The 14,117-nt window shown below is 42.7% G+C and overlaps 1 long non-coding RNA gene and 1 pseudogene across 1 annotated transcript; one reads left to right on the forward strand and one right to left on the reverse strand.

Moving 5' to 3' along the window:
* Nucleotides 1-14,117, reverse strand: part of LOC144616997 (scavenger receptor cysteine-rich type 1 protein M160-like) — a 62,676-nt pseudogene that overhangs the window by 1,971 nt on the left and 46,588 nt on the right.
* LOC132694784 (uncharacterized) lies at nucleotides 9,678-14,010 on the forward strand. Its single transcript, XR_009617475.2, has 2 exons — nucleotides 9,678-9,901; nucleotides 13,743-14,010. It is a non-coding gene; the product is annotated as an uncharacterized LOC132694784 (long non-coding RNA).

Raw genomic sequence — 14,117 nt, forward strand, 5'->3', positions numbered from 1 at the left:
TTTAAGGTTACAGTATAAGATAATATTTTGGTGTATAGGATAAATATGGATAAAAACATGATATAATGCACTTATGGCAAAGTTATGAAGAAAATAATGCTCTCAGTTAATGTTGAAAATCAAAGCTACTGATAGCTATTTTGATGGCTATTAGACAATATATATCAGAGGCTTCAGAATGGTTATCTTGAGGAAATAATAATGGCTTTTCTATTCGGTCAATGTAGATGTTCATAAAAATTTCATCACAGTATTGTAATTGAAAACATAAATATACAACAAATGGGATTAGAAAAATAAGTTATGATTCAGTAATACAGTGTAATACCGGCAACAATACAAATGACATAGAAGATATTTTAATTGACAGAAAGAAATTTAAAATATATCATTAAGGGACTCCTTAACACTTACTTAACGCTTTACTCAGTCGGTAAAGCGTCCAACTTCGGCTCAGGTCATGATCTTGCAGTTTGTGAGTTCCAGTGCTGCATTGGTCTCTGTGCTGAGAGCTCAGAGCATGGAACCTGCTTCAGATTCTGTGTGTGTGTGTGTGTGTGTGTGTGTGTGTGTGTGTGCGTGTGTGTGTGTGTGTCTCTCTCTCTGCCCCTCACCCACTTGTGCTCTGTCTCTCTCAAAAATACATAAACCTTAAAAAATAAAAAAAAATATTGTTAGTTTTGAAAGTGTATATAAAATTGTGTACTTTATGATCCAATTATGAGTGTGAGTGTGTGTGTGTATGCATGTACACACACGTGTGTAGAGACTGAGATGTGCCCTCTATTAGAGCAGAGATTTAGTGTTCAGAAAGAATCTAAAGGGAGCTGGCAGACCCTGACTTGTCCTGTACGTGGCGGGTTTGGGGAATATTTGATGACCTTTGACACCATGATACCAAAGTTGAAGTGTCACAAGTAGATGGGGTAAACTCATGTGAACCGAATGCTTTAACATGCGAACATGCTCCGTAAAAACATGATTCTAAAAAAGTTCTCCCTGCAAAAAAATGCGCTTGACTGACGACATGGGATTTCTTCTTAGCCTAATGAGAAAGGCATTCGTTGTTCTCGGGGCTGGAGAGGCCAACCTGGAATCCGAGCACCAATTGTACATTTCATCGTGAGAGTCTACCTCAACCCCTAAAAGCCTGCAAAGCCTACAGAAGGACAACCATCATTAGCATATGGCCCAAACCTGAGGAACTGGAAGTTCCAAGAAATACAACAAGGAAATGAGGAGCAGAACCTCTCGCTCCTGTTTGGAGGCATAGACTTACCCAAAGAAGAGAGACAGAGACTTGCGGTTGGAGGGGTTTGGAACAGGAGGAAAAAGGGTGAGAGAAAGGATAGAGAGTTGAGGGACATTGCTACAGCAGCCAGGGACCAAGGCGCACATCTAGAAGAGCTGGCTCTCCGGCCATGTGACTAGATTGTTCTTTCGGAAGCTCAAGCACTGATATCTTGTATTCTCCTCAGTCAGGGGCTCAGTGGAGACAAGATTTCATATGGGATCCGGGGGAACTACAAGGGACAAAATTTCCCAAAGCATGTTCTAAGCACAGCATTTTTCCTAAAGAGTGAATCCACTAGGACATCCCCAAACAAGCTTGAATACCTCACTAGGGCAGGGAAAAATTAACCAAAGAGACACATCCTGAAGTCTCTAAGACTAGCCCTCTTCTGCCTTCAATGTTAATGTCAGTCCACCTAAGGGCACCTACATTTGACATCACTTTTCTCTGCTGCACAGTGAGGTTGCAGAATGATCAAGAGGTAAGAAGGGAAAACATTAGGGTCGCCTGGGTAGCTAGTTGGTTAATCATTTGACTCTCGATTTCAGCTCAGGTCATGATCTCATGGTTCGCGAGATAGAGCCTATTTGGGATTCTCTCTCTCCCCCTCTCTCTGCCCTTCCCCCATTTGCACGCTCATGCTCTCGCTCTCAAGATAAATAAATAAACCTTAAAAAAAAGCAAAAAAACATAACAGGCAGGAAGACACAGTTCTGCCAAGAACCCAATGCTGGGGAAAGACCACAGTAAATAAGAAAAACAGCTGAGCTGTAGGTGTGTGGGGAAGAAAAAGAAAGTCAAAGTCAGGCTTACCTTGCAAGTGCGGGGTTATCTGGGGGTGTAATTATAGTTCATATTGGGAGGATTTTATTTCACTTGTTTTTAGTTTATTTATTTATTGATTTTGAGAGAGAATGAGAGAGAGGAGGGGAGAGACTCCCAAACAAGCTCTGTGCTGACAGCACAGAGCCCTCTGTGGGCTTGAACCCTGACCTGAGCTGAAACCAAGAATCAGATGCTCAACTGACTGAGCTGCCCAGGCACCCCGGGAGGACTTTATAGGCAGAAAGGTTTCTATATCTGCCCTATCATATACACATACATATGTATCCTCATCACCACCGCCACCTTCACCACCAAATCCAGCAATCTGGCTTAGACAATGTGAGTTCTATGGAGTATTATCTACAAGAATTGACTTTGAGCAGGCAGACATGTTTCTTTCTGCTTACGCATTTAGCCTTCTCCTCCTCTTCAGACTCCCCTTCACCTGATTCCTCCACCCCACTCCCCAACCCCTGTCTGACACAGAAGCCCATAGTCTAAAGGGTAACAGAGTATAGGAAGGATAGATCAGAGATCCAGCCTGACGTAGCCTCTCAGCCACAATCCACTACGGGATACTTTGGAAGTGATTTGACATTCACTGAGCTTTTCGGTGTTGTGGGGGCTGATTCAGAAAACCAACTTCATATGTCTGGAACATCCCACTGCTGAACTTGAAAAACAGAGTCTCTCCCCCACAGGAGAAAAACCAACATTCATTGTTACTAAAGGTCACATTTGGTCAAAACCAAACGGTCAGTAAAAAGGCATTGTCTTTACAACCCCAGAGATAGCTCTCCAGATTCTTTGAGCTAATCTAATATCTCTGCTGATTTTAAGAATTGAGGCTATGCTAACCTTGAGCACTCACTAGGATACTGAATAGGAGAAAAGCAATTCCCTGGAGAAAGCAGACTCAGTTCATGGTTTTTCAGATCCTCATGCCTTCAGGTAATAGCCTTAGCTTCTTCAAACCATACAAGGGACTCTCCTGGTCCCTAATGGGGCTCCTACAGCAGGAAGGGAATTATATAGTCCCATCCCTGGCTTCACTATTTTCTGGGAACCAACAGAAATCCTGTTTAACATCTCCTCTGCCATCAGAGACTATATAAAAAGTAAACTTTCTGAAATACAAACACCGATTACATGCTGACTCTTAAATATCTCCTTATATGAGCTACAAGGTTTCCTGACATTAGGTCTCATTTTGTCTCCAAAGCTCCTATAAAAAAGTTCTATCAAAAAATATATGCTGTTCATGGGGCGCCTGGGTGGCTCAGTTGGCTGAGCGACCGACTTCTGCTCAGGTCATGATCTCACAGTTTGTGAGTTCGAGCCCCGCATCGGGCTCTGCGTTGACAGCTCAGAGCCTGGAGCCTCCTTCAGCTTCTATGTCTCCCCCTCTCACTCTACCCCTCCCCTGCTCACGCTCTGTGTCTCTCTGTCTCTCAATGTTAAATAAATGTTAAAAAAATATGCTGTTCTTTTCTCCATCCCCAGAGTCTGACTCAATGGCTGGTTCAGTTCAGCCGGTGTTATTGACAGTCAGATACACTGTTTTGGAGTCAGTTCTACCACATATAGCCCAAGAAAAGATGCTTTTTTTGGTTTAATGAAGCCTAGGTCTCCAATGTCCAATGAACAACATATTGTGGCCCTAAAGAAATGAGAAGTATCCAACAGAACAAAGAATCAGAAGAGTAGAAAATTGGGATTAGAAGGATAAAAAAAATTCTCAGGAAGATGAAAAAAAAAAAGGTGAGATGGACTCAAGGGAACATGATCATTGGGTCTTTCCTCTCATTTCTGGTTGGTAAGTGAAAGCCTTATAAAGATCAAGGACTCCTGAAGGCAGCAAGTGTGAGGTATGTCTTTCCTTTCCATCACATCACAGAGAACCTTTTGTCCTCAAGACTACCATGGCCACTATGGACATGTCACCTGGGAATAAATTATAGTTCCCCGGACATGGTGGACCTATAGATTACAAATCAGTTACAAAATGAATCCCCATTTTACACTGTGGCAATCTGGTTAGAAAGTACATGTCCTTCTGGGGCGCCTGGGTGGCTCAGTCTGACTTCAGTGTCCGACTTCAGCTCAGGTCATGATCTCACGGTTCGTGAGTTCCAGCCCCGCATTGGGCTCTGTGCTGAAAGCTTCAGAGCCTGGCACCTGCTTCGGATTCTGTGTCTCCCTCTCTCTCTGCCCCTCCCCTGCTCATGCTCTGTCTCTCTCTGTCTCAAAAATTAAAAAAAAGAAAAGAAAGTATATGCCCTTCTACTCTTGGGTCCTCTTCGTCAACATTTCTGTTTCTCTGCCTCCCCTTCTTCTGTTCATTTTCATATAAACCAGTCTACTACTTTCACATTCTTTCCAGGCCTTTGAGTAAATAATAAAAATGTCTTACAGTGCTTGGAAATGAAATCCGTTTTACACAAATTGCTTATCATACCCTTGCTATCAACAAAACAAGGACTGATCATGTTTTCACCATTTTAAAAAGTTATTTTTCTTTTTAAATTTTTTTTAATGTTTATTTATTTTTGAGAGAGACAGAGACAGAATGTGAGCAGGTAGGGGGAAGAGAGAGAGGGAGACACAGAATCCAAAGCAGGCTCCAAGCTCTAAGCTGTCAGCACAGAGCCCAACGCCGGCCCCAACTCACAAGCTGTGAGATCATGACCTGAGCCAAGGTTGGACGCTCAACCGACCGAGCGACCCGGGCGCCCCTAAAAAGTTATTTTTATTGAGATACAATTGACACATAATTTTGTGTAAATTTAAGGTGTACAATGTGTCGATTTGATACATTTATATATTGCAATATGATTACCACCATAACATTAGGTAACACCTCTATCACATCACATAATTTATTTTTTGTGGGGGAGCAATAAAGATCTAGTCTTTTAGCAACTTTGAAGTTTATAACACAGCATTATTGTCTATAGCCATTATGCTGTGCATGAATTCTCCAGGACTTATTTATCTACTGGTTGCAAGTTTGTACCCTTAAACTACATCTTCCCAATTCTCGCAACCCCCAGCCTCTGGTATGCAACATGTACTCTCCATTTATAGGAATTTGATTTTTTTGACTCTACATATATGTGATATAATACAGTATTTGCCTTTCTCTCTGACTTATTTCATTTGGCGTAACGCCCACTTACCATGTAGTTTCACTTGTTGATTTTTGTTTTTGTTGCTTGTGCTTTTAATGTATGTCATATCTAAAAAAAAAAAAATCACTCATGGCCAAGACCAATGTCAAGGAACTTCTTTCCTATTTTTTCTTCTAGGAGTTTCACTCTATCAGTCTTATGTCAACATTTTTAATTCATTTTGAGTTAATTTCTGTGAATGATGGAAGGCAGAGATCCACATTCATGTTTCTGCATGTAGTTATCCAGTATTTCCAACACAGTTTGTGGAAGGGACAATCCTTTCCCCACTGAGTGTTCTTGGCTCTCTTGTCAAATATTAGTTGACAATATATGTAGAAATATATATCTGGGCCCTATACTCTATTCCATTGGCCTGTGTGTGTATTTTTTATAACAGTACCATACTGCTTAATTTACTATTGCATTGTAATATAGTTTAAAATCAGTAAATGTGATTTGTGTGGCTTTGTTCTTCTTTTTCATAATTGCTTTGTCTATTTCAGGTCTTTTGTGATTTTATATGAATCTTAGGATTGTTTTTTCTATTTCTGTGAAAAATGCCATTGGCATTTTGATAGAGATTGTGTTTAACATAAAGATGACTTTGAGTAGTACGAGCATTCTAACAATATTAATTCTTCCAATCCATGAACATAGGATATCTTTTCACTTGTTTATGCCTTCTTCAATTTCTTTCACCAAGTAGAGATCTTTTAATTTCTTGGTTAAATTTATTCCTAAGTATTTTATCATTTTTGATGTTATAAATAAGATCAATTTCTTTATTTGTTTTTCAGGAAATTCATTGTTAGTGTCTAGAAACTACTAATTTTTGCATGTTAATTTTGGATACATAACTTTACTGAACTCATTGATTAGATTGGTTAGTCTTTAGGATTTACTATATAAAAATCATGTCATCTACAAATAGAGAGAAATTTATTTTTTCCTTTCAGATTTGGATATCTTTTATTTCTTTTTCTTGCTTTATTGCTTTAGCTAGGACTTTCAGCACTATGTTGAATAGGACTGGAGACAGTAGGCCCTGGTGTCTTGTTCCTGATCATAGAGAAAAGGCTTTTTAGCTGTGGGCTTGACAGATATGGCTTTTATTATGTTGAGATATGTTCCTTCCATGCCTGATTTGTTAAGCATTTTTATCATGAATGGGTGTTAAACTTTGTCAAATGCTTTTTCTGCATTTATTAAGATGATCACATGAATCATTTCTTTCATTCTATTAATGTGATGCTTCATATTGACTGGTTTGGGGTGATAAATCCCACTTGTTTATGGTGAATGATCTTTTTAATGTGCTGCTGAATTTGGTTTGCTAGTATCTTATTGAGAATTTTGCATCTATAATAATCAGAGATATCGGCCTGTAGTTTTCTTTTCTAGTAATGTCTTTTTTTATTTTTGATATCCGGAAGTCCTGCAGGGTTTCAGGCAGCACCGCTATTTGGGGTCTTATAAAGTGTTTAGTTCATTAATGTGGGATCTTGCACCACATGGCTTCGGACCAAGGGTTCATTTTATGGCAAAGGATATTTGGCAGGCGTTATGTGACTGTTGGATCCAAGGGTCCTATCACCTATCCACTGACAGAGTGATGGAAATGCCTGTTGAAGGTGTAGCTGAAAAACAGCTTGGAAATGATACCCTACAAGGATGGGGCCCACCATCCACAGTACAATGTATGTTCTCAAAATAAGTTACCATTATGTGGTTACCCATGATATGGCCAACAGGTAAGAATACATGGATCCAAGAATAAGTGGAAATAGGAGTGGCTATGCTTACCTTCATTCCCAATGGTCCACTTGAGGTATTTGGGATTTCTATCTTCTTCTTTTTTTTTTAAATTTTTTTTTAACGTTTATTTATTTTTGAGACAGAGAGACAAAGCATGAACAGGGGAGGGGCAGAGAGAGAGGGAGACACAGAACCTGAAACGGGCTCCAGGCTCCGAGCTGTCAGCACAGATCCCGACGCGGGGCTCGAACTCACGGACCGTGAGATCATGACCTGAGCCGAAGTCGGATGCTCAACTGACTGAGCCACCCAGGCGCCCCTTTAATTTTTTTTTTAACGTTTTTATTTTTTTATTTATTTTTGAGACAGAGAGAGACAGAGCATGAACAGGGAAGGGGCAGAGAGAGAGGGAGACACAGAATCTGACACAGGCTCCAGGCTCTGAGCAGTCAGCACAGAGCCCGACACGGGGCTCGAACTCACGGACCGTGAGATCATGACCTGAGCCGAAGTTGGAGGCCCAACCGACCAAGCCACCCAGGCGCCCCTGGGATTTCTATCTTCTAAGTCTAGGCTTTGTGGATTTAGAAGCTCTGGTTCCCAGAAGGAAAAATGATTCCACCAGGGATCACATAAGTGCCACATTAAACTTTAAAGCATGGCTCCTTTCCAGTCACATCAGGATATCCATGACAAATTATCAATAAGCAAGAAAACAATAACCTCATTATTGGGGTAAATGACCCTAATCATCAGGAAGAGGAAAACTGTCGCACCACAGGTGCAGACAAGAATATACTTGGCACATATATTTGGATATCTCTTGGCACTTCCTTGCCCCATTTTGGTAATAAATATACCAGTGCATGAGTCACAGCCTGAGAAGTGTATGGTGGCCAGAGTTTTAGATCACTCAGGGTAAGGGTCTGGATCATCCCACCAGCTAAGCTACCTAGACCAGCAGCTAATAAAGGATGAAGGAAATCTAGAATGTGGTATAGGAGGGAGGTGATGATTTGTGGACTCAAGACCCAATTGCAGTGGTGGGGATCTGTAGCTTGTCTTAGCTAACCTTCCTCTTGCAAAATACCCCAGAAAAAGAAACGTACAAGAATCCAGCAGGAATAGGCTCTCATAACTTAATGTAAAAATGCATACTTAACACATAAAGCAAATGAACTGGAGAGGTACAAAAGGTGGCTGCGGTGGAGGTTCTGGTATAACCCCCTTTCTGACCAAGGCGTTCATTTTTGAGCTGCTGTAAGTGTTGGTGGCTGTCCCCTCCTTGGGGACAGTCCTCATCTATCCAGTGACTTCAGTGCATGGGTCTCTGTTTCTATTTGGAAAAAATATGAAGGGCCATTCCATCTCCTTGCGGTATCAACTGAGGTTGTCTGTTGAGTGAAGAAGAATGGGTTGTGGATTGAAACTTCATAAAGGAGAGAATTAGTCTTGACAGTTTTGGGGATTAGTTACCTACTGGTTTGAATATATCTCTCCAAAATCCATGTCCATTCAGAACTTCAGAATGCGACTTTATTTAGAAATAGCATCTTAGGGTTGGCCCTAATCCAATGACTGGTACCCTTATAAGAAAAGGGACATTTAGACACAAACACAGGGAAGAACACTGTGTGAAGACCAGACGCACAGAGACTGCCATGTGACGGAGGAGGCTGAGATTGGAGTGATGCATTTACAAACAGAAGAATGCCCAAAATTGCCAACAAGCACCAGAAACTAGGCAAGGAAGAATCCTTCCCTAATGCCTCCAGAGAGAGCGTAGCCCTACTGACACCTTGATTTTGAACTTCAAGTCTCCAGAACTGGGAGAGAATAAATTTCTGTTGTTACCCAGTGTGTGGCAATTTGTTATGGCAGACTTAGGAAACATAGTAGGAATGTAAAAATGTTCTTTCAAAAAGTGCTTCAACGGAACTGTAAGAGTTCTTATACCAGGTAAGGTTACACGCCTAAATTAATGGATTTCTCCAGGTACTTTTGGAAGAGGGGCACCTAGGACATCCCAGATACAGGGTGAAGGAGTGAGGGTGGGCTTCCTGGTAATAATTGGACAACCTTAAGCTCTTTCTTTCCTGTCCAGACAATAGGGAAAATCTGCCTCATATTCACACGAAGACAGTGTTCCCCTCTTTTTGTCCCACAGGGCAGGAGAGCTATTCTAAGATGATCTCTGGTGCATACATTTTAGACAAGATTGGATGTGCCCTGAGGAAGACTGGACCTTTCAGGAAAGGATCAGGAGTCCCTTCCTGGGAAAGTTTTCCCTTCCTTGGGTTGACTTAGAACAGAAAACTTGGGAAAACAAACCAGTTGCCATGCACGTGGGTCTTGTTTGCTCTGGGAATATTCTCATCCTAAACAAGAGCACTCCAAGCCTTCTCTCTCCCTGCCCTGATGTGGGTGGGCTCCATTCCTGGAAAGGGGGGTTGGATATAGTGCTTCTGAACCTATGCGTGTGGCAATTTGTGAAGCTTCCTGATATTCCTTAGCATTCTCTCCTACAACTTCTCAAGGTAGTATTGGATAGGGTTGGGCTCTCTGAAAGCCAAAGGCTGGGCCAGTACCTGCCAGGATCTCACAATCTCCCATTGTGCCTGTGCTGTGACTTCACCATCCTGAAAACCCACCAGGTGACAGTAGGGGCAGGATTTCCCCCATGTCCCTTCCCATCCCGAGGATATGTTTTTTTCAGAGTCCAATTTAGGCTCAAATCCTGGCCCTGGGATCTTCTTTGTGACAGGTATCCTCAGTTTCATCTTTGGACCCTGCATCTTCCTTTTTCTCATTTTCCTGGTGATTCGGCCATGCAGAAAGAAAATAAAATGCGAAGGTAGGCTCTAAAAAGGGGATGAGGAAAAGGAGAGCTTGTGGGCTGTGGATGAGAAGGGGCCATTGTGATGTGGATACTGAAGCTGCCTTTGGTCCTTATTGCATTTTCTGGAAAATGTGATATGTGGACTGCTCTGGACTTTAAACCTCAATGACCTTGGACTAGGAGGACCAAAGAAATATGGTATCCCATGACAGCAGTGAGTTCAGCACCAGGAATAGGGACACAGGTTAGGACTCTTCTGGGGTATGTCCATAAAGCATGAACAAGGAAGGGGCTCTGATGAGCTGAGAGCAGCCCCAGAGACTTCAAATGTGGCTCTATATGAAGGTGTTTTAGCATGTGAGTTTCTGACTCGGAAACTTTGTATCAATCTTGCCCACTTGTGAATAGTATCCACACCGGGCTGCATGTGAAATCGTTGATAATGACCATGAACCTAGGGAGGAGAAATAGCTGGAATTGGGTGGATGTCCCTGCCCTCCTTAGCACGTTCTGGCCATAAACCGGTATCTAGGGTGATTCACAGCATCCGTGGTGCAGCATCTACACATACAACTCCTGCAACCCTCCTTAGAACCATACCTTTCTCCACACTCTGAGGCTCTCAGCAGCTCTCTCTGCTCCCCAGTGAACGCGGAGTCTTCTCTCTGGAAAGAAACCATTTCAAGCCCGAGGTTCTGTTATGAATCTTTATTTACTTTTCATATATGCAGATTTATCCTCTCACGTCTGTTCTGGGAAGGTTTCTCGCCTGGCAGATAATTCTGTGGCCAAGCTGCTACCGTGCGCCAAAGAGCATGAAGACAGAGTTAGATTTGGGAACGTTATAGGCAAGGCAGGCCAGTCTGCTTTGGGGACTGGGGTGGGGGTAGGAAGGCCTGTGTGGAAGACGGACTGAAGGGGGAATGGAGTTTTGGGAGATGGCAACCTCAGTCCTCTGAGAGGGGAAGTCTGGTTTCCTGGGGACCATTCTCTCAGGAACTGAATGACTATTTCTCAGGCTGGTTTAAACTGTTTTTCTCCTGACACCTCAGTAACTGCCTCATGACTTTAGAGAGTAAGAAAGAGACAGTTCTCCATGTGCATAGCTGCTCTGATGGTTTCAGCTATATGTTAACATATAGGTATTTCCCAAACCAAGATATCTGGTTTGACAAAGTAAAACTCCAGGGTGGGAGGCAACTGAGAGATCATTTTACTGAAATATATTGGGATTTGGCGAACCTTTTGGTATTTTAGGGGGCGAATGCTGCCGATTTTTTTTTTATAATTTTTTTTTAACGTTTATTTATTTTTGAGACAGATAGAGACGGAGCATGAACGGGGGAGGGTCAGAGAGAGAGGGAGACACAGAATCCGAAGTAGGCTCCAGGCTCCGAGCTGTCAGCACAGAGCCCGACGCGGGGCTCGAACTCATGGACCGCGAGATCATGACTTGAGCCGAAGTCAGACGCTCAACCGACTGAGCCACCCAGGCGCCCCATAAGCTGATATATCCACCAATTATCCAGAATGCCTTCAATTATAGCCTCGGGGATTATTGGTACTTAAAGGGATCAGAGGAATTGTATAATCAACCACTACTACATAGATAAAATAACTGAAAGTAGATAGGACGTGACTTTCTCAAGGTCACGCAAGAGGTCACTGTTAGATCCAGAATGATCCTATCCTGATTCCTGGGGGTAGGTCCGCTCTACTTATGTGCTCCACCAGAGGCCCTAGCCTGCTCTTAGAGGACAAGAGACAGGTGATCTGGAATACAATTACATAAATGAAGGATTTCCCGTCCCTGAAATTCTTGCCAAGACTTCTTTATGTGGGACGGATGAGATAGACGTGCTCAGGGCCACCTTCATGGGAATGTGACCTGTGCAACTGCCCACGTCCTACACTAAGAAGGACCTCACACTTGGCTTGTTGCCCTCCTGTTGCCATCTTGAGCTTTTTGATGGTCTTTGAACAAGAGGCTCTGATTTTGTTTTGCACTAGGCCCCGCAAATTATGTAATCCTGAGAATAGTACCTCACAGACAAGTAGTAAAATAGTCCCTTACCAACAAGTAAAAGAATATCTCTCTCTTTTTTTTTTTTTTAGCGTTTATTTATTTTTGAGACAGAGAGAGACAAAGCATGAACGGGGGAGGGTCAGAGAGAGGGAGACACAGAATCTGAAACAGGCCCCAGGCTCTGAGCTGTTGGCACAGAGCCCAATGCGGGGCTTGAACTCATGGACCGCGAGATTGTGACCTGGGCCAAAGTCAGCCGCTTAGCCAACTGAGCCACCCAGGCGCCCCGTAAAAGAATATCTCTTAATCAGAGAGAGAGTTAGCTTCCCAAGTCATTTCAGTTATTTCTTAGCATCTTTAGGGAGGATGGGAATGGGTTGGATCTGGTGATAGGGACTTTCCTGCAGTTGTGGCCATGCATGTACTTTTTGATGCTGTGGTCATGTTTTTCCAGTCACAGCAATCACATAGATTATTAAAAGATTGGGGGGGGGGTTAATTCAAAATGTGACAAAGTGAGAAATATAGTTAAAATGGCCAAACATTAATGTTAGACTACTTTTTGATATTCTATGGCTGTTTATAATATATTAAGATTACTCTGATAAGTATGGGTTTCCATGGGGTCAGGTTTTGGGTGAAGGGCAAGCATTACTCCATATTTCTTTAAGACCTATGGCAGGACTGGTTTCATAATTTTCAGGGCCCAATGAAAAATGAAGTGGGATTCCTTGTTCAACAATTATTGATGTGTTTATTTAAATGTTTTTAATCTTTTTTTATTTTTGAAAGACAGAGAGATGGAGCACAAGCAGGGGGGACCAGAGAGAGGGGGAGACACAGAATCCGAAGCAGGCACTAGGCTCTGAGCTGTCAGCACAGAGCCTGATGCGGGGCTCCAACTCACGAACAGTGAGATCATGACCTGAGCTGAAGTCAGACACCCAAACGACTGAGCCACCCAAGCGCCCCTGTTCTTATTTATTTTTGAGAGGGAGTGAATGGAGGAGAGGAGCATAGAGAGTGGGGACAGAGGATCCGAAGCAGGCTCTACGCTGACAGCAGTGAGCCCGCTGCGGGGCTCAAACTCACGATTGTTGAGATCATGACCTGAGCTGAAGTTGGGTGCTCAACCGACTGAGCCACCCAGGTGCCCCTCAAAAATACTAAGACTTTGAAGATGGTGACAACAGGATGTGAGACCAAGCACAGGGCCTTCTGGAGCATGGAGTCCTACACAACCTCATGAGCTACATGTCCATGGAGCTGGATCCACACTATTCAGAGTTGGAAGGCCCAACAGATCATCTGCTACCATAGCCTTCTTGAAGGTGGTGGGGTTCCTTGGGAGGAGAACAACAGGGGAAGTGGAAGCAGCTATACCCATTTAAGGACTTTCAGAAAAGATTGGGATTATCCTTGTGGACACTGGGGGAGTCAGGATCTGGTGTCTAGGTGACTTCATGGGATATATGGTAATAGAGTTATACCTTCCTGTTACCAAATTCCCTTGATGTCGCCCAATCTAATTGAGAAAAGTAGGACGCTCACCATTCCTTCTCCAATTTCATGTCTCTGCTGTTTGCATTGACTGCGAAGCAGCTCTTCAGAGGTCTTTAGTCTCTATTACAGATCTTTCCTAGACAACGGTGTGAAATCAACAGTTTGTATGGATGATTTCCCTGATGGGTTTTATATTATGCAGAAATTATCTCAATCTGGGTCGCCCAGGGTGCTGTTTTCTTCTTGTCCATGGTTCTGATGCCTCTTGAAGGCTCTGATTAGTCTCTGAGTTGTAATTATAACAGGGCCCTGAATTTGCTATTGCAGGTTGGTTTTCACGGTCTTCAGAGAAAGAAGGTCTGGAAGAGGAGAAACTCCTGAATGAAGAAGAGCTTGTATGTGAGAATGTTGAGATTGGAGTCAATGGGGTGTCATTTGAAGACCAAATATGCCTGTATTGAAACTCCTATTACATTTTGGTCCAGGCTAGACGTTCAGAAAATATCACTGCCTACATCAGGATAGGACAGTGCTAACTTGTGGTCTATCTTTATATAAAATGTCCAATAATAAATACTTGGGTCCTTCCAGACCAGTTCTGTGTTATCAAGAAATCTTTGTGAACATCTAGAGACTCTAACACAAACCGCTTTTTATGGAATTCATACCCTAGCTGCTTTAATCCAAGTATACATTTTCTTT

This window comes from Panthera onca, chromosome B4, assembly GCF_046562875.1.
Source record: "Panthera onca isolate mPanOnc1 chromosome B4, mPanOnc1 haplotype 2, whole genome shotgun sequence".
Lineage (NCBI taxonomy): Eukaryota > Metazoa > Chordata > Mammalia > Carnivora > Felidae > Panthera > Panthera onca.